The sequence below is a fragment of the Hipposideros armiger genome, unplaced genomic scaffold (genome assembly GCF_001890085.2).
Source record: "Hipposideros armiger isolate ML-2016 unplaced genomic scaffold, ASM189008v1 scaffold_167, whole genome shotgun sequence".
NCBI lineage: Eukaryota > Metazoa > Chordata > Mammalia > Chiroptera > Hipposideridae > Hipposideros > Hipposideros armiger.
The window spans coordinates 2,149,723-2,169,766 of record NW_017731517.1 but is presented as its reverse complement, the minus strand read 5'-3'; the positions used below and the strand labels follow the sequence as shown (position 1 = coordinate 2,169,766).

Genomic DNA, 20,044 nt, shown 5'->3' with positions numbered 1-20,044 from the left:
GAACCATTGCCATTTGTGACAACACAAATGGCTCTTGAAAGTATTATGCCAGGTGAAATAGGTAGAAAAGGACAAACACCTTATGATCTCACTCATATGTGGAGTATAAAACAAAAAAGTAACGAACGAACTAACAAAACAAACTCATGGATACAGACAACAGAGTGGTGGTAGCTAGAGGGGGAGGAAAGTGGGGGAGGGCAAAATGGATAAAGGAGTACAAATATATGGTAACAGAAGGAAACTAGACTTTGGGTGGTGAGCATGCAAAGTCGACTATACAGATATGAATTATAGTATTGTACGCCTGAAATTTATACAATGTTTTTAAACACTGTTACCCCAGTTAAAAAAATAAATTAATAAAAATAAATGAGACTTTTTAAAATCATTTCAAAAGTTGTTAAAAGAACAATGAGAGCTTAAAGCAAAATAATGTGTTGTGGGGTTTATTATACACGTAAAAGGGAAATATGAAGAAAATAAAGGATGGAAGAGGGGGGATGGAAGCATACTGTAAAAATCTTATAAGTAGTGTCATACTATTTGAAGGCAGACTGTGGTAAGTTAAAGATGCATATTATAAACTTTTGAACTAGGAGAACGAGGGAGGATAGAAGCCAAAACTTGAGATAGAATTGAATACTAAACTATTCTGTTATTTCAAAAAGAGGCAGGAAAAAAATAAATGAAGAATAATAGCACAAATAAAAACAAATAGCGAGAGTGTAGATTTCAACCCAACATGATAATTACATAAGTAATGACCTAAACAGGCCCATTAAAAGGCAGGTAATGTGTCTAAGGTTGAATAAAAAAGCAAGACACAGCTCCATGCTGAACCGGTTTCTGCTCCCCGCGAACACCGAATACCGGGAGTGCGTTCCCGCCTCCTGGCCGCCGACCGGCTCTCACTCCGAGCGCTGGCGGCTGGGTGGCCCCGCACGTCCCGTCACGCAGCAACGGCGTCATTAGCCTTCCCGGGAAGTGTGAATATTTACAGGTAGTAAGCGCTTCTGCATGCACTGTTCCCGGGGTGAGGGGCTACATTATGTATTTCTCTGTGTCAGGTGCGAACTGCCGCGCCCAGCCTGGCGTGTCCCTGGCACGAGCCCCCAGGCGAGGATAAGGATACAGGAGCCTCAGATCCCGCAAGGACCCCTGTCACCATCCCCGCCTCTCCTCCCCCAGCCCTGGGCGGCGCGCGCTCCAGGCTGAGCGCTGGGAGGCCGGGGGGCGCGGGCCGAGCGCGGGTGGGGGGTGCCGTTTGGACGCTGATCGCCCACCCAGCTGGGAGCGTGGAGCTGGTGGGGGGTGTGGACAAAGGGTGGGAGGCGGGGCGCACGGAGCCCCGGCGCGGGAGCCCCGGTGACGCACCAGTGACGTAGGCGGCGGGCGGGATTTCCCGGCCCCTCCCGGGCGCCCGGGGAGACCCCGCTGCGTAGCGGGCGCGACCACCTCCGGCCTGGAAGCTCCCCAGAGCCGCGCGCAGGGGCTGAGCGGACAAGTACTCGGCGTCCGGCTGGCTTCGCTCCCACACGGGGCTGCCGACGCGGCCCGGAGACCCCCGGGCGCACGCGGAGCCCGCCCGCGCCCGCCCGCCCGCGCCCACTGGGACGATGCGGCGCGGCCTGGCCCCCCGCGCGCGCCGCGCTGGAGACAAAGCCCGCGCGTGAGCGGCGCTCGGTGAGTGGCGGCCGGGTCTGTGGGGACGGGCCAGCCCGGGCTCGGCGGGCTCGGGGCGCGGGACCGAAAGGAAGGGGGATTGGGCGGGAACGTCCGGGAGCCGGAGGACGGTCCCGGGACCCGAGTGGCAATGCCGCGCTCCGAGGACCGACCCGCCGGGGCCGGCACAGGTGAGCGGGCGGGTGCGCGGCACCTGGAACCCGGGGCCCTCGGCCGAGCGCACGTGCGGGCGGACCGCTGAGGGGGTTCTCCTGGGGGTCGCCCGTTCTCCGGCTGGAAGCGGCGAGGCTCCTGGGGACCCTTGTCCATATGTAGGTCACGGAGCGGCCGCTCGTGTCTCGGCTGGGATGTCCCCGTGGAACAGGACCGTCCTGGGAGGGGTGGGCTGGCCAGTTGGCCGTTTTGTTTGGGGGAAATGCTTTTGGCGAGCGCCTGCAGGAGGCTTCTTGATTCCCAGCCCCCCGTGACACCTGCCTGGAGAGCAGTTCCTGGAGCGACACGGCGAGGGTTTGTCCCCTCCCTATGGCGTCTGTCCCCGAGGCTGGTGCTGAAATGCGCCGCATTCGTGGCGCGCGCCAGGCGGCTTCTCTTTTAATATTTTAATTGCCTTCGTAATAATAACGAGAGGGCGAGGGGGGCAGAGGTGTGGCTAAAGAAGACGTCTTAATTTGGGAGGATTTGCTTATTTTTATGTATCCTGGGCTAGGGTGTTAGGAAATCCAAAAATATCAAAGTTTAATCAAGTGGTAAAGTGGATGGTGGACACCGACCCGGTCTCTCCCCTCCCAAACCCCCTTCTCCAGGTTTTCCTCACTTGCTATTCCCTCCCTGAGCTGTAAAAGGCTCGTCACAGCCAGAGGCCTGCTGGGCTGCGCTGGTGTCCCCATGAAAACGTGTCAGGCCTGCCATCCGCTCCTCAGTCCTCCTGTGATGCTCCCTCTCAGAGTGGGACCGGAAAATCCTGTGGCAAATGCCTTAAAGCGGCAGCGAAGGGACCTGGGCTCTGTGTGGCCTCTGGGTTCTTTGGGGAAAATCCTTTTCCTGAGATTTGCCCGCTGTGGGGAGGCGAACCATGGATCTGGCCCTGTTCCCTGCAGAGGCTACTGTGGGAGCAACAGAGGTGATGCATGGAAAGGCCTTTCCAGTCCTGAGAAATGAGCCGCTGTACCTGTAAACTGAATTATTTCCAAAGTGCGGGGCTGGCTCAGTTATCAGTCATGAGGAGAGGTGGACATAGCACTTAATCAATAGCCGGTGCTGGTGTACATACAGTGTGTATTGCATTGCGATGCTTTGCTAGTTTGACGAGTGTGGCCTCATCTGGGGTTATCAGGCTGAAATGACGAGGACAATAGACTTGCTGTTTGCTTCTCCGCTGACATGAGGCTCCAATCTTCAGCCTCCTTACAATTGCCTGAAGGAAGGCAGCTGAGAAACAGCACAGCTGAAGGGTCAGTCCCTCTTGGCCCATCGTTAGCTAGGCCATTGCCTTTGTCTATGGTGAAGAAACCAGGAAAAAGCTTTCCCCGTATTAATGTTACAGCTTTTAATGCCAAAGTCACAGTCCCTGAGGCCCACACATCTCTGTACATTCTTGGAAGTGGTAGAACATCAGGTGGGAACTGGAGGGGCAGGTCCCCCTTAGCTGTCTCGGGAGGATGGGGTAGGGCTTTAGTGACTATGTGTTATGCCGCCTCTCTCACACTCACACGCTACCGCTTCCTGAGGAAAGCAGCCAAATGACTGAGAAAAGACAGATCAGCCTCATTTATTTATAGCCACGTCTTACTATCACATTTTTCTTACTTTGTCTCATTTTTGTTCTACTTAAAGAGGAGGGAATGCCTGAAATGCAGTGCATCTCAGTAGACTTCCCTTTTTCTTCATGGAATTTTAAAACAGTGTCTTTAAGATAGTACCTGATTTGTTCTCAGAACGCCTATATGAACATATACTGTCTAATGTTGCAGCTTTTCCTTTTTAATTTGCTATTTTAATTCAATCTAGACATACATAGGCATAAAGAGACTTAGTATTCAGATACAGAGATTATTTTTTCAGTTTTTGTAAACCAGAAACTGAAATTTAATTTCTTTAATACACCAACAAAATTATAAAACATCCTTTCAACAGTAGCTAGCCAAGGTATTTTCATTGAAAATCAGAAGCTAAGCTGAGTGTCAGAAAAGGACAAACAGGGAGGTCCATTATAGTATGTAGACATTAGCATAATAATACGAGAAGATGTTTAACTAGGTGATTAAAAGCATCTGAAGAATAAAGCAAATATCTTAAATGATCAGAAATGAAAAGAAATGCAAATGAAATTTCCATTTGGGGAAGGAAGTAGAGGCAGAAAGTACTACTGAAGGAAAAAACGACTGCAGCGAGGACAGCAGGGACTTAGATGAGTTCAACACGCAGGCTGGAACATTCTGCACCACCTTGTCAGGCTTTAGTGTGGTCAGGCGGCAGCTGGTGTGCAGCCAGTGTTCCTCGTGGACCTGGGCACGCACCGTGGCACGTCTTGTGCAGGTGGGAGTGCGGGCGTACTGAAGGTGTAGTACTTGAGCAGTGGGCCCCGGGTGCTGAGCAGAGGTGAGGGCCCAGCCTGGGGGGACCAGATGGGGTGGGGGCCCAGAGGAGCCAGCACTGAAGGGGGTTGTTGTGCTTCAGCCCGAAGCACCATGTGGGTGGCCTCACAAATCCTCACACCACAGGTTTCTCTTTAGCAAAAAGTGATGGGGACCACAGGTGTCCTTTCTGTCCGGGAGTGTTTTGGCAGATCGTGCTGGCTTTAACCAAGGAAAAGCATATGCAACATGGGGGGTGAGGGCGAGTGAGATGGGAAGAGGAGAAGCACAGTGTGTGACCCACCCCAGGGGCTGTGCATGACCTCCTTCCCCAAAGGACAGGATGTGCTGCTCCTCTCAGATTTCTTAGGACGCTGCTTCCTGGTGGCTGGGATGGCCCTCCAGTGGGACATGTGCCATGAGGCTGAGGAAGATAGAAGGGGCAGAAGAAATGCTTTAGCATCCCTTGGGGCCCAACTTGTTGCTTCTCCCCACACAAAGGTGTGCACACTCGGGTAGCAACCCTCCATCCACTCACTGTACCTTCCTGCTTTTCTCGTTTATCCTGGTGTTCACATCCAGTTGACAGTTACGGGTTCTCCTCCACTCCTCTCTGCCTCACCACCATCAGAGGAGGGGCAGGGCGACAGCATTGGGAAGAAGGACAGATTAATTGTTTAAAAAACCTTATTAGAACACCTTTACAACTAAAGCAAAAGGTGTTACCATGACAAGTGAATATGTCCTCATGGTCCCATCCCCTGAACTCAACTGGGTTGACTTGTGGTGTTTCATCACACAAACAGGTAAAATCAAGAGATTACCAAAGCAGTGTGCAGGTATGAAGGTCCAGGTAGGAGAAATGGAGTCAGAGAACAGGAAGCAATGAGCAAGGGAAATACCGAGGGGGGACAGCAAAGCCATTTGGGGAGTTGCCAAGGGCAGCCTGGGGCCCGCAGGGTGCTCTCCGGTGGCCGGAGGGCTCTGTGGCCCAGGTTCTGACACTGTTGGAGGGGCAAAGACAAGGATGGCAGACAGCTGTGGGGTGGGCTCCAGCTGGGACTGTCTGCCTGGGGTCAGGCTCCGGGAGGCGGGGCCGCCTGTGTTTGCTGCCCACCCACTGCATGCTGCCCATACAGCGAGGTCTGCTTCCAGGTCAAGCAACAGCCCACCTTTATGTGCCCAGAATCAAATCATTACTACACCTTGGAAAGAGCTGTGTTTTGTCTCCTAATACTCCTGTCATCAGGAGGTTCTGGCAGCCCAGGACCCTCACAGACTGAATCTCTGCTGCTAGAGGACCCCTTCTTATCTGTAGGACCCACTATCACAGTGGGCCTCCATCTTCCCAGCTTTCCTTATCTGTGAGGGTCCAGGCATGCCCAAGAACTGGTGTCCTCCTCTGCAGTGCTGTCCAGCCTGATGTGGGGGACATCTGTCCTGCTGTGCAGACCTTTGATGAAAACTGTAGAGGAGGAAAGAAACTTTTCCTCTACCCTCTTAGATTTAGTGTCTGGGGCCTGTGAATTAAACTGACAACAGGAGAACTGAACAGCAAATAAAGAGCCAGTTTAACAGGAGAAAGGTTTATTATACAGGCACATAGGAGCTCCACAGGGAAGAAGAGAAAACTGAAGAAAAGGTTAGGCTCGAGAGCTTATATACCATTTTAACAAAGAAGGTAACTTGCGGGAAAGTGACAAGACAAAGAAAAGGGGGTTTGAGCTTCTAGGGGCAGTAAATTGTGGGAAGGTAGCTATATGGAGGAAACTAATGGAAGATGAGGATTATTTTAGTAAGGTTTGTTTGTGCAGACCCGTGCGGTTGCCAACCTTCTCTCTGGTGATAATGGAGGTTTTCTTCCCCTGGGGATGGGAGAGGGAGAGGTACATCTTCACAACGGGAAATATATGCCCCGCTTTTAAGCAGAAAGGGTGAGGCCAAGAGTTCCTCCTCTTTTTTATTTGCCTGCAGCTCAAAATAATTCTTGTGCCAGAGGGGCATGTTTTGGGGTGGTGTGTTCTGAGCCCGTTCAGCATTTCCAGCAGGACCTTTGCTCGGAGAGCCTGTGGTATGCTAACGCAGCATAAATAATCCCTATTTGGTTTAGTTTCTGTCACCAGTCTTGCAACAGTTCCGTTTTCTGCCTGCCCCAGATAACTTCACTTACTAGCTGGGGGCCCCACCGTGCAGATGCTTATTTACCCGCTGACACCTGTGGGGCCACACGGACCAGGGAGGGCTGCATCCTGGTTATGGCAACAGATGACTGAAGTGGACAAGTGGCTGTTCGATGGTATAGACGGGGAAGCCAGCATTACAGGGAGGTGACACAGTCAGGCTTCTGGACTCGTAAGGGCAGTGGTGGGTCTGGGGTGTGGCCGAGAAGAGATGATGAACCTGAGCAGAGAATCCCAAAGCATAGAACTCCAAGGGCAATAACACAAGGAAACTGACAGTGACTTCAGCCACTGCGCTCTTTCCGGAACAAGGTGAGGTGCAGATCCGCTACTTCATCAGCGTCACATACTCTGTTCTCCAGGTGAATTTCATCTGCCAGGGACAAGGTCACTGCAGTCTTCCTACCTAGACCCCGCTCTGGACCGCCCACCCTGTCCCTGTCATGGAGTGGCTTTACCCACTGCCCTTTCATTTGGGATTGGTGACCCAGCACCATTCTCCTCCACTTGGTTGAGCTGGTAGAACTGGCTCTTCTGTGCTTTCTCTGTCTCCCCCACAGCAAGTGTGCCCACAGCCGCCGCTCTGTCATGGCCCATTCTCAGGACTGTTAGGAGATGCAGGACAAAAGCACTGTGTGTCTTGCACCAGGGAACCAGTCCCCCACCCCCAGCTTCACTGTGCTCTCTACTGGGTCCCATTCCTCTGAACTCCCAGTTTCTCTCCAAACCCTCCCTTTGTGCTCGATTCTGTTAAACTAAATAGTGACTGAACTAAGTTGATCATTGGCCTGGAGCCAGGCACAATTTTATTAAACAGAAATTTTCTGTGTCGCGGGGTTTGCATCCCAGAGTCCCGCTGGTCCTCACCATGGCCAGCCCTCCAGGTGGTCGGCCTTTCTCAGGCTTTCCTGGGCGTTACTGCCGCTAACCAGGCTGCATACTATGGAAGGACTTTTTCTGTGCATGTCTTGCTGAAAGCAATAAACTATGTAAACCATATGTTTCTAAGGCATTCATTTACGGGATACGTGACAGGCCCCTACAGGCTATGCACCAGATGTTTTAGGCACTGATGGCTTCAGATGAATAAGACATAGTCACACCCTTCACAGGACTCAGGATCTGGAGGGAACATGTGTGTCCAACAGCTCCCTTACCGCTAGGCTAATGCTGTGACAGACACATTTCAAGTGCTGTGGGGGCACCTGTTATAGGAACAGCAAGTGGGACCCAAGAGAGCCTCACAGCAGAGGTCACGTCTTCAGGGACCCTGGAAAGCTGAGGACGATTTTTTTTTCAATCCAGACAAATGAGAAAGGGTGTTCCAAGCAGAGGGAACCGTATGTGCAAAGGCTCAGAGTATGGGGGGTGGTGTAGAGCAGAAAGGCAGACCAAGCCAGGTGATGGATGAGTCTACTCTGTGAAGGAGGCAACCAGGGCCGCTGTAGGTAAATGCAGGAGTTCACAGCCCCACCTGGCCCTCCATACTGTGTCGGGCAAGTCAGGGGAAGGAGGCAGAGGAGGGAGGGCAGGCAGAGCTGGTAGGTGGACTGTGGTCTTCCCTAGAGGGCTCAGGCCCTCGCTTGGTGGGCACTGCTGTCTGACCAAATGGGGAAGGGAAGAGAGACAGGCATCTGGGGAACCCAGAGTTCCCAGTTTGGGCCTGGACTGGACAGAGAGGGTAACACGACCTGATTAGTGACTAGAAGAGGAGGTGCAAGCCGGGCGCGTGGAAAGAGTGTGGGTGACCTATCTGCCAGGTGAGAAGGTGAGTCCAGGTGGAGCAGGAGTCGGGCTAGAGACAGGTGGAGTCGCTGGTGCCCAGGTGAAGCCACACGGTGGTGGACTGGCCTCCCAGGGGGTTCCCAGGCATGCTAAACCCAGTAGGGAGGCTCCAAAAAGCAGATATGAAGCTTGGGGCAAAACGAAAACGACTGTAAAATGCATGCTCTTTCTAAGGCAGGTTTTCATGTGTTGAGGTCCCTCAGAAAGGACCCCCGCCCGTCGGTCCCTTTGGCTGCTCAGCCGCCAGGCTCTGCGAAGCAGCAGCAAAGCCGCCAGCAGCGCTGCGATGACTCATTGCTTCAGTGTCCCAGCAGTTACAGCTCTGTCTCTTGTTTATGCTTCTTTGTCCCCCTGACACTTGCAGATCTGGCCTGATGCTGCTCCCACCATCTCTCACTGCCTGTTGACGTTGGGGGTGCTACAGCTTATTAGCCTTCGGGGAGCGTGTGTGTCTACCCAAGGGTGAGTTTTTGTTTTATGTCTTCCCCAAACTCCCTGGTCCCCTCTACCTGCCCCCAAGCTCTGGTGGCCTGAGGCAGGAGGGCTGGGCCCTGGCCCTGCTTGACAGTAACGATGGCAACTCAGATTGGGGGGTAGGGCAGGCCGGCTGGTTTTCCTGCCCGCTTCCCCCTGGAACTGCGCTGTGAACTGTGAGGTGCGGCCACAGTGGGGTCTCTCTCTCTCCTCTTGCACTTCCTCCCTGTCTGCTGCTTATCCTCTGTGCTGGGGACACAGCCATGAACAAAAAGCAGACAGTGTGGGGGAGGATGGGGGGGCGTGCAACAAACAACCCTGCCTTCATAGAATTTAATACATTTTAATACAATTTAATAAGAAGTCAAAGTCAAAAGTAACTTAAAATAAGTAAATGAGTAAATAAGCATCTTAAAATGTAATAAATGCTTGGAAGAAAAATCAAAGCAGGAAGGGAGACGGGAGTGCGGGAGAAACAGGTGCTAACAGAAGGCCTTGCTGTCCTGCTCCAAGACAAAGGTGCCTGTGAAATCAGCGTGTCTGATATGCTGGGAGTCAGCAAGGACAGAGCGGGTTTCAACGAGATGGGCCCACAGACTCTTTGCCCGGCTGCCTTCCTTGGCAGGACCAGGCTCCTGTTCCCCTCTGTCTCCTCCTGACGCCCCCAGCAGACAAAGCAGCTGCACCCCAAGAGGTGCATTTGGCAGCATAACTCAAGGCAGAGGAAGAGATGCTGAGCAACATGACACAGGATGGAGACCTCTTGCACCAAACAGCATGACTGTTCTGTGGACAGTCACCCAGACTGGGCTCCCGATCGACCAGGTGCCAGGCGGTGGCCAGAGAGAAATAGAGCCCTGACGTAGACCCCTCCAGAGGGTGCCCTGGTCAGCTGGATCACAGGCCCCATGTCTTGAAGACTTGGGAGTGACTAGAGCAGAGAGGCCATCCCCTGGTCCCCTCTCCTATGGACCAGGATGGGTTAGGAGGCACGGCTCAGTGAGAATTGTTTCATACACAGTAGCCCACCCTTATCCGCAGTTTCAGTTACCCATGGTCAACTGAGGTCCAAAAATATTAAAAATGGAAAATTCCAGAAATTAACTGTTCTTAAGTTTTGAATTGTGCATGTTCTGAGCAGCATGATGAAATCTCATGCCTTCCCTCCCCATCCCGCCCGGGACGTGAGCCATCCTTTTGTGCAGCATCTTTACACTGTCAAGACTCTGCCCGTTTGTCACTTAGTGGCATCTCGGTTATCAGATTGACTATCTTAGTATCACACTGCATGTGTTCACGTCACCCTTATGTACTTCATCATGGCCCAGAAGCACAAGAATAGTGATGCTGGACATGCCAGAGAGAAGCCGTAAACTGCTTCCTTTAAGTGAAAATGTATGCATGTACAGGAAGAAAACATAGTGTATGTAGGGTTTGGTACTATCTGGTTTCAGGCATCCACTGGGGGTCTTGGAACGTATCCCCCTCCGGTAAGAGGAGATGACTGTGTTCTTGAAATGTGGCCTGGCAGGTCAACAGTAAGTTTGCTAAATGATGGACTGCCCTGGCTGCCCTCCCGTTTTGCATACCTGTGTTGGGAGCCATTTATTAGTGGCACAGTCTGTAAGATTAAGGGGAGATTATCAGTTCCCAAACTTGGCTGCATAGCAGAATCACTTTGGATAGTTTTATCAAAACCACCATTTGCCTCAGCCCTAAACATTCTGCCTCAGCAGGTTGGGGCTAGAGCCTGGGACCCTGTGTTTTATGTTTTACAAAGCACTGAACCAGGTGATTTCTGTGGGTCCTTCTTCCTTGCATCTGATAACCCCCAGACTACCTAAGCGTCCCGGTCCCCCTTTCCTGTACCAGTTTCTTCTGCCCTCTTGGAACTGGGAGATGGTAACTGCCCACAAACCATGTGGCTGGAACAGCGGCAGGACCCCAGGTCTCCATTCCAGGCTGAATGCAGGGTTCTGCCTTCCCAATGGGGAAAGCAGCTTCTCTCCATGAACACCCTAAAATGCAGGCCTCCCCCGGCACCCCACAGGTAGCAGCAGCTCGTGGTTCTGGGTGCCCCACAGGTGCCAGAACCTACATCACCCTTGTCTGCTGAGGAGTCAGGAAGGACCGTTAATCGTTGATAAGACGCGTGAATGTTCTGTGTGTCGTGTGCCAGGGGGTAAGGATGCGGAATGAGACGGGGAGGTCCCAGCTCTTGAGGAGTTAACAATCTGGTGAGGGAGGAAGATGATTTTAACACAACACAGAAATAAGAACAGGTCCCGCCTGAACACAGGGTCTGGTCCGGACAACAGACCCAGCCTAGGTCAGGGAAGGCTTCCAGAAGGAGGTCTTGGGGTCTGGCCAGAGGAAAGGGTTGGGCCAGACCAGGGGTTGGCAAACTTTTGAGACGGAAGAGCCACCAGGGGTCAGTAAATTGTGGCTCGCAAGCCGCAGGCTCTAAAGTAAAATTGAAAATGAAAATAAAACTATCATAGTTTCATTTATAAAATTTTTAAAGAATATTATTCACATAATGGTGATTATGTAAAAATATATTTATGGCTCTCGAACAATTTTTCAGTTGTTGTGAGGGACAGGATTGGCTCTTCCAGGGGTTGGCAAACTTTTGAGACAGAACATACCCAAAGAGTCACATGTGGCTCGTGAGTCACAGTTGGCCGACTCCTGTTGTATGTAGACCTGGAAACCATGAGATCTTCTTTAGGCAACTAGAAAGTCTGACCTTCCTGAGAGTTCAAACAATAGCATTTATTGGGAAGTCGCCCTCACCTTTTTTCTCTATTAGCCTCTATAGTGATACAAAAATTTGTATCAGTCATGTCACAGAAAATATTTCAATGCAACATACCAGAAAGCATAATGTGAGTCTTCCTTTTTTTTTAGCATCAGAAAGGACTGGCTATGGCCCAAAGTTCCCCAGAGCAGCTGTCTGCAAATCAACATGAACTGGCTTGGATTCAGCCAGGGGGTCCATACCTTAGTCAAAAGCACTCTCCTAGTCACCCCTAAGAAGCTCATCTAAATTTGGTTTCAAGTGGATGTTCTAATTCCACTGACCCTGTTAAGGTGAGAGAAACAACAGGACAATCAGGAAAAACTGTTCCCAAGATTGTGATATGGCACCTCCTTGGCATATAACAAAAATACTTGTGTATCCAAAATGACATTTTAGAGATGACATCTCTCTCTCGCTCTCTCTCTCTCTCTCTCTCGCTCTCTCGCTCTCGCTCTCGCTCTCGCTCTCTCTCTCTCTCTCTCTCTCTCTCTCTCTCTNTTTAAATTGTTGTGAGGGACAGGATTGGCTCTTCCAGGGGTCGGCAAACTTTTGAGACGGAACGTCATACCCAAAGAGCCGCATGTGGCTCGCGAACTGCAGTTTGCCAACCCCTGGGCCAGACCGAGTGGTGAAGGCTTTCCGGGCTGAGAGTTTCTGCCTGAGCAAATAATAATAACTGACATGTATGGCGTGCTTGCTGCATGCCAGGCTCTATGTGTCTTATATTGTGTTAAGTATTTATTCCAGGTCCTTGACAACTCTTGTCGGAGAAAAAATAATAACCCCCAAAGATGGCCACACCCTAATACCCAGAACCTGTGAATATGTTACCTTAAAAGAGAGCAAAAGAGAGCTTGCAGATGTGATTAAGTTCAGAATCTTGAGCTGGGGGAGTTATCCTGGATTATTTGGTGGGCCCAGTGTCACTACAAGTGTTTTTTAAAGAGAAGGACGGGAGTGTCAGAGGGGAGGATGTTAGGCTGCTGGCTTTGGAGGAGGGGCACGAACCGTGCAGGCAGCCTCTAGAAGTAGAGACGTCAAGAAACCAACCTCTCCCCCATATATCACCACCCCACCGCCACCCCCCAGCAGCAGCACCACTGATGCTGTGGACCTCCTAACGCCAGACTGTAAAACAATAAATTTGTGTTGTTAGAAGCCATGTTCGTGGCAGTTTGTTGCAGCAGCAATAGGAAATTAATACAGGGGTTTCTCTTCCCGTTTTGCAATTGAAAAAAGTGTGAGGTTAAGTAAGTGGCCCAAAGTTGCCTAGTGAGTAAGGAGTAGATCCAGGATTCAAAATTCAGCTGGCTGGCTCCAGGGCCCACACTTGCCCACTGTCGCCTGTCGCCTGCCTCCTGCCTGGCAGGGACCCAGAGGCGGCAGTTCAGGGCTGCTGCAGACAGGAGCACCAGAAGATGAACCCAGCAGGTGGGCGGGCAGGAGCTCAGGTCCTGGGCGCTCTTCTTGGTCAGTGGAGGGGTTGTCCTAACAGCTGCTTGCCTGTGCTGCTTTTTGGAAGTGTGCTCAAGTCCATATCCACCTGTGAGTGTCCCCTGGGGTCAAAGGTCGGCTCCCCAAGCCCTGCTCACCCAGCTTTGCCTGACGCCAGGTGCAGACTGAGCTGTTTTCTGATCCAAGCCTCTGCCTTGTCTCTGTTTTTAGTGGTTTCAAAGCGCCTCCCCGGCTGGGTAAATAGAGACTGGCTAAGCACAGCAGCTTATGCATGTAAAATTCTCTCGTCATCAAACATCTGTTTCTACTTCATAATTCTTTTGTTCATTCTAATTCTGTTGCTCTTTCATATAAAGCATCCCCCATCCCTCAGCCTATGACTGAAATAAGTCAGAGGAATTTTGAGGCAGTATTTTAAGTTTTTTTTTTTTAATTAAACACACTACCTGAAAACCTTCCAGGTACATCTGCTTCGTTTGTATTCCAAGTATTTTACAGACCGTGCTTAGATTTTCAAAGGAGCCACAGCCAGGATTTGATCAACATGTTGTAGTTTACGAAAAGCTCACGTTCCCCATCCACATTCCTGGTCCACTTGCTCTTTTCAGAAGTGCTGGAGGCAGGAATCTTCATCCCCATTCTCGAGAGAAGCTACGGTCAGAGAAGTGCCGATTGGCCAAGGCAACAGCAGAGCCAGATGGAAACGGGGCTGCCACGCTGTCTGTTGCATGATCTGCCTTTCAAGGGGGAAAAAAATGACCCCAAATAGGGTGCCAGATTCCAAGTTAGCGGTGCCCCTCCCAGGTACAGAAGCAAAATGCCAGGGCACATACACACCACCACCTCTCAGCGTGGCGGGTCCCCGCCCTGCTGGAGGAGGTGCCTGTGACCCCTGGGCTCCTGACATGAGAGTTTTGCATAAGGTGGTTTGGACGAGACTCACCACTGTCTCTGGGCACCCACAGTGGTTTCGGGGCTGTTGGTGGGAGGCCCTTGGAGAACGTGGCCACCAGTTGCTATGGCCGTGGCTCCAAGTGTGATGACAGAGGCAGCAGGCCTGCTTCTCAGTGTTGTCTGCTGTCCTTACACCTGCGTCCCCAGGCCCCTGGGCTATCCTGTGCTACTCGCCACCCCTCTCCCAGTACAGGTGTCCTAGGGACAGGTCCACCCTGGCCCTTCTCTGTTCCCTGTCTAGGCGCCTTTGGAGTCCTCCCATTCTGAGAGAGCTGCCCTCACAGAAATAAAAGCTTTGGCATCCAAACTTGTCCCTGAGGCAGGCTTCCAGAACCGACTTTGAAAGTCAAGAGCAAAATACCTTTGTCTTTCTATTCCTGCTTTAATCGTCCTAGTTGCCCTTGAGGCAGCATGGTGCCTCCAGCTGGCTGGACAAAGGTCAGGTACAAGGAAGCCCAGAGAGAAAGCAGAGGCCAATATGTCAAGATGTTCTCTCTCCACAGCCAGTTCCCCCCACCCTTGTCTGGGCTCACCTGTCCAGTGAAAGGAAGGATGCTCAGGTTCCCCCAGGTAGAGGTGAAAGGAAGGTCCCAGCAGTTACCTGGTGTCCCCTAGCAGTGTGGTGACACCATTTCCCAACCACTCACTGGCTGGTGAAAGGAGGTTAAGCGACCTCCCCTCCTCCAGCCCTCAGCTCCCTCATGTGGTGCCCAGGACTCCTGCAGACGTCTCTGAATCCATCCAGTCCACACCAGGAACCTGTGCAGATTGACAGAATGTCATGCCATTGATTGTGTACGGCCAGTTTGCAATGTGCCTCAGTAAGATACAAACGAATTTAAGTGAATCACTGAATTCTTTATATCTCTCTGTCTTCTGAGTCCATAGACCTTAAAAGTACTACTATAAGGGAGGCTGCATTTTTTTTTTTAATTTTAGAAGGGACCTTTATGTTTTAAAACCATCAGAATCATAGCCTGTGGAATCCTTTCCATTTATAGTCCTCTGTGGTTCATTAACAGTGTCACATTATGGCAAATTTTCTAAATATACCCTGCATTTATTTGCTGTCTACCTTTTTCCGCATTGCCTTTCTGCATCAGCCGCTGGCTTCAGAGCAGGAAACGTCTTTCAGCAGCCTTGCTCCTCCACAGGGCGTCGAGTGGAGAATTTTCAGAGGCTGAGTTTCTCTGTGTCAGTGGAGAGGGCAGTTCTGAGACTGGCTGTTGGTCCCCCACCCTCCCTGCCAAAGTGGGAACTGGTTAGTGACCAGTGGGACCAAGTGTGCCATCACGTCAGACCCCAAACTCGGCCCTCTCTGGTTTTGAATCTCCCCCTTGTTCCCCTCCCCGCCAAACCTTTGCTGGGACCGGAGCTTCGTTCATCTGCTGTCAGATGGAAAGGCTGGTCTTTGTATCCTTCCCTTGAAATGTTCACTTACAGAGACTTTGTACATGAGCTGGGCCACGTGTCCGTTTCCCATTTTTTCTTGGTCTTTACAGCTTTGTCTTGTGCCTCTTCACTCACAACGTCCATCTCGGGTGCCTCGTCACAGCCACTAGTTGACACCTGGTTAAAAGGAGGACTAGCCAGAGCCAGCCCCCTGGCTGACTGGCTTACTCAGGTGGCTCAGAGCTGTCCCCATACAGTTCAGCCACCGGGCGCAGGAGGACCTGTGTCGTTTCAGGTGCTTCCACAGGGGCGCAGGCACAGGTCAGATCAGCTGCCATGCTCCTGTGGTCTGTGGCTTCTTCAGTAGCTGGAAAGATAAGGAATTGATCTCTGCTGGCCCTCAGCCCTGCCATTCACCACTGCCACCTCTGCTACTTAGGGAACAGTTCACCTTGAGCAGCTGCTTAGCAGGGATCATCAGCAGGTTGTCGACATTTTCAGGAAAACCCTATCAGACTCGGCATCTTTTTTCCTGGAAAATATCCAGATTATTTTCAGGCTTATTTAATGTGCCCTTTTTTCTTTCTTTCTTTCTTTGTTTTTTGCACTGCTGCTAAAATATTCTCCATGCAAAGCTCACCTGAGCTACACAGATCAGCCTGTTTGTATGGTATGAGAAGTCCTGCTAATAACATGCAGCAAATTATCAGCAGTGTCAGAGACTGAAAGCCTCAGTGTCAGTTCTTCCTCTTTTGAAGACAGCTGTCTTTGAGCCATTTGGTCATAAATTCTTCTAATCTAGAATGAGAAGTACATTACTGGTTTAAATTTTTTTTTTCAAGATCAAGTCATTAAATTGTTACCTAATCTCAAAAAAGTCAAGTGACAGTGTCTAATACTCTGTGAATTTGCTAAGCTGTCGTACAGGTTTTGTTCCCACTGGAGGCATTTTACTTGATACTGATCTTTTGGGGGCAGGAAGATGACAGACAGTTACAAATACAGGAGGACAAAGTTATTCACAGTCATACAAGTAACTGAAAGCAGAGATTGGATTAAAGGCGAGCCTCCTGGCTCCCCACCCACCGCTCCTAGCTGAAAAATACTCTTTTCCCAGCTGTTTAAGCTTCATCTCCAGGACGTGCATCAGGGTCCTTCAGTCCAGGGCAGACTCTCTAATTCAGCCCTGGCAGCGGGCTCCGCCGCGGAGGTGTCAGTGTGCGCAGCACAGCGCAGAGGTGCGCAGGGCACCGCGCCCTGCAAATGGGAGGCCACGAGCTCTGCCCACACCTGCAGACCCTGCAGGTGTCCACTGTGCTATCTCGGTTCATTTTCACTCTTATGTGATGTGTTCACAGAATGAGTTTTCTTGTCAGTAAGGGCCATCTTTTGATTAGTTGAGAATTAACCTATACATCACTGCTCATAGAATGAGAAAAAAATAGGTTACGCAGGACACATAACCAGGCTTGTCAGAGTCACTGCAGCGACCGACAGCGCCGCCTCCTGGGGTAGCAGCATCGTCCCCAGATCCGCTTACTCCCAGAGGCGTGGTGAACTGAGGCTTCCAGTGGACAGAGCCATGGGTGACTGGCCACGACAGTGTTTCAGAGTCCCCCTCCCATGGGACGTGTCCCTCAAGCCCTAGGGCCACACTTCCTAAGTGGTACTGAGCTGTACCCACACCATGCAGGGTGGCCGTGGGGCCATCACATGGCCTTGTTTATGACAAGCAGACCTGCGGGGGCCTGGGACTGCCATCTGGGGCTGTGCTGACCCGCCCTTACAGAGTGCACACAGCCCTGTGCTCTCTCCTTAACTACCAGGATGAGCAGGACACCTGCTGTGACTGCTGCACCTTGATGGGGGCTTCCACTGTGTGGTGACACTGCCGCAGTGTCAGCCTGCTGTCTTCCACCGTGAAGTTCAAGTACTCACAGTACTTTGATGGTGTGTATCTGACAGTTTTAAGGTACTGTGATGTGAGGGTCTTTCTAAAACAGTCTCAGAGAGAGTTCTTATATTTCTTGAATAAAGAATAGCAGCCTCTTTCATCGGCTTGTGTTTGGTTTAAGGGAAGTTATGACGGATGGAGGCTTCAAATATCTCACTGCTGTCCTATTTTAAAAGAAAGGGAAGAGTCCAAGTGGAGATGTGTGTAACTTGCACCAACCAGCTCTACTCCTAGCATGGATTCTAGAGAAATTCTTGCTCAGGGATGTGTTCATAACATTATTGTACAAAATGACAAAATATGGGAAATACATAACTAGCTCTGCACCAAGGAGAACAGATAAATAGAGGGATAAGGTATACAGTGGGCATTACAGCAGTAAGCTGCAGCAATCTCAGAAAACAGTCCTATCCCATTTACAAACGTTTTAAATAAGAAAATCTATTGTTTAGAGATACATACATGTTTTAGAAACAATAAAGACATATATAGGAATAATAAACCAAATTCAGAAGTGCGATTACGGGGGAATTATGGAGAGGTATCTAGGGCACTTCCCCATATACGTCTTATTTTATAATATGGGTGGGACATAGACCAGGTACCTGTGGTGTTATTCTCTAACTAGTATCATATGTCTGACATATTCCATAATAAAAAGCAGGTTGGAAATCTCATCTTGTTTGCTCAGGAACATATGGGGGAAAATAGTGAATAGATTATTAGGTCGTAGCAGCTATTTATGAAAACCATGCGATGCATTTTGTTCTTTGCTGTTTCTATGCAGAGTGGGCCTTAGGTGTCCAGAAACCATCTCTTGGCCCCACAACCGTGTGGGTCACAGCCACACCTCAGTGGCCTGGGGGAAAAACCAGGAACTAGTGGCCAGAGCAGTGTCATACAGATGTGTGCAGGGGCCCTAACGCAGCTGTCAACCACCCAGTCCTAGCTTCAGAAAACTTCATGTCCATTCCAAGAAACAGAAGCCAGCTCTGGGGTCTTCAGCAGAAGGAAGAGTTGTTGTAAAGTCAGTGGAACTTCACAGAATGAGCAGGTGCTGGAGAAGCTTTGCTTCAAGGCAGGATGAGATGGCTCTGGAGGCTGGGACTGGGGACCACATGACAGGTTCTCCATGACCTCTGAACACAGCCACCACTGCTGCCAGACATGTCATCTGACCGTCCCTTTGTCCACAGGTCTTGTTAGGTGTGCGTTGGGGTGAGGGCCTGAATGGTCATTTGGCCAGGCAATTGTGAGGACATTGAAACCTGCTCCAACAGGGAGTTTGGGGGTCCATTCCAGCCTGACCATTCCATGGATTTTTGCAGATGTGGTTGTTACTACCTGAAAGGAGCCAAACGAAGAGTCCCGTTATCCCATTCTACTCCAGCCTTTGAATGGTCTAAAATTCCTCCACTAAAATTGATTGTTAAAGTAATCATAATATTAGAGCTGCTATGTATTATTTTTTTTTCATGGAATGAAGTCAGAAAAGCTGTAAACAGGCATCTTAATTATCTTACTAAAATAACGAACTTACAGGGAATTTTTCTTTATATTTTCCTGTGGAGTTTGGATCTTTAGAATGAACACATAAAACTAGGTTGATATCATTTAAAAATAAACATGCCCTTCAAAAGAATTATTAAGACCTGGAACCTTTACAGCTGGCGATACGTGAACCTCTGTAGAGGCCGTCATTTTTCTGCCCCTGTGGCATTGACTCAGAGAAGAGAGTTGGTGCTGGGTTGTTTGTTTGTTTGCTTGTTTGTTGTTTTGCCTTCAATTCAGTTAATTAAATATCAACTGAGAGTAAGCCCCTTTGCTGGAGGCCCTGAGTGTATAAAAATGAACATAACAGACATCTGCCCTCCAAAGAGCTGGCAGTCTAGAAAGGAAGAAAAGACACGCTCACAATTGTTTGGATAGAGATTATAAGGTCTGATGCTGTGAGGACCTGAGAGGCCAGTGGTGTCATAGAAACGGGAGTGGCCAGCTCAAGAAAGCTTTTTTCAAGAGGGTTGACAGCACCTAAATGCTGCCTGAAGATGAGTGGAGGTGGCTTTTAGCAGCAAGGGGTTGGGGGGTGGGGGGAGTAAAGAAATGAAATAGTGGAAGCAAAAGCATGGCGATGGAAAGTTCTAGGCACCGAACAGTAAACTCGGGCCGCCTGTATCACCCTCAGCTCTGGTCCCTCCTGGGAACTGCCTTGAGGTCAGCTGTTCCCAGCTTCAAGAAAGTCTGCAGCATCTTATGGATTTCCCAAGAGCTGCAAATCACCAACAGTCCTCTTCTCGTGGTATTCAGGAGCCTGTTTGTAGATTGCACTCTTGACCAAGACAAATAACAGGTTGCTAAAGGTGAGAGGTAACAGTGATGGAGCCAAAGACAACAAACCGTATTGGACCTGTCTTACTCCTGAAAACCTCATAGGAAACAAATGAAATGGGAAGTAAATTTACACACACCTATACCCACACATACACCACACACATCTCTCCATATCTCACACACACACACACACACACACACACACACGATATAAAGTAAAATCCTGATACTTCAGAACAAAATCATCTATTTAAAAAAAAGATTGGGAGCGTGAATAGGAGGAGGAGTGCAGGTCAGGGAGGCCTGTCTGGGGAGGCCCCGGCTGTCCTTTGGCCTCGAGATGTCCCCATTCTGCTCTGTGTCAGGTCAGGCTCTCCCCTTTCTGCCTTTAGCGCACCTCCCCGTGCTTTGATACAAGACTCCACAGGTTTCCGGAGACAGTTGCTGAGCATGGAGC

General features: G+C 50.3%; 1 protein-coding gene across 2 annotated transcripts in view; it reads left to right on the top strand.

Annotated features, from left to right (window-relative positions):
• The first annotated feature begins 1,407 nt into the window (after positions 1-1,407).
• The window catches only part of GNG4 (G protein subunit gamma 4), a 46,976-nt gene continuing 28,339 nt past the window's right edge, over positions 1,408-20,044 (top strand). The window contains exons 1-2 of one of the 2 annotated variants that reach the window (XM_019651790.1): positions 1,408-1,686; positions 8,589-8,686. The gene's annotated coding sequence lies outside the window, so the exon portion shown is untranslated. Of the gene's footprint in view, positions 1,687-1,769; positions 1,857-8,588; positions 8,687-20,044 lie in introns of those variants that run through there. The other variant, XM_019651791.1, reaches the window with a different exon arrangement.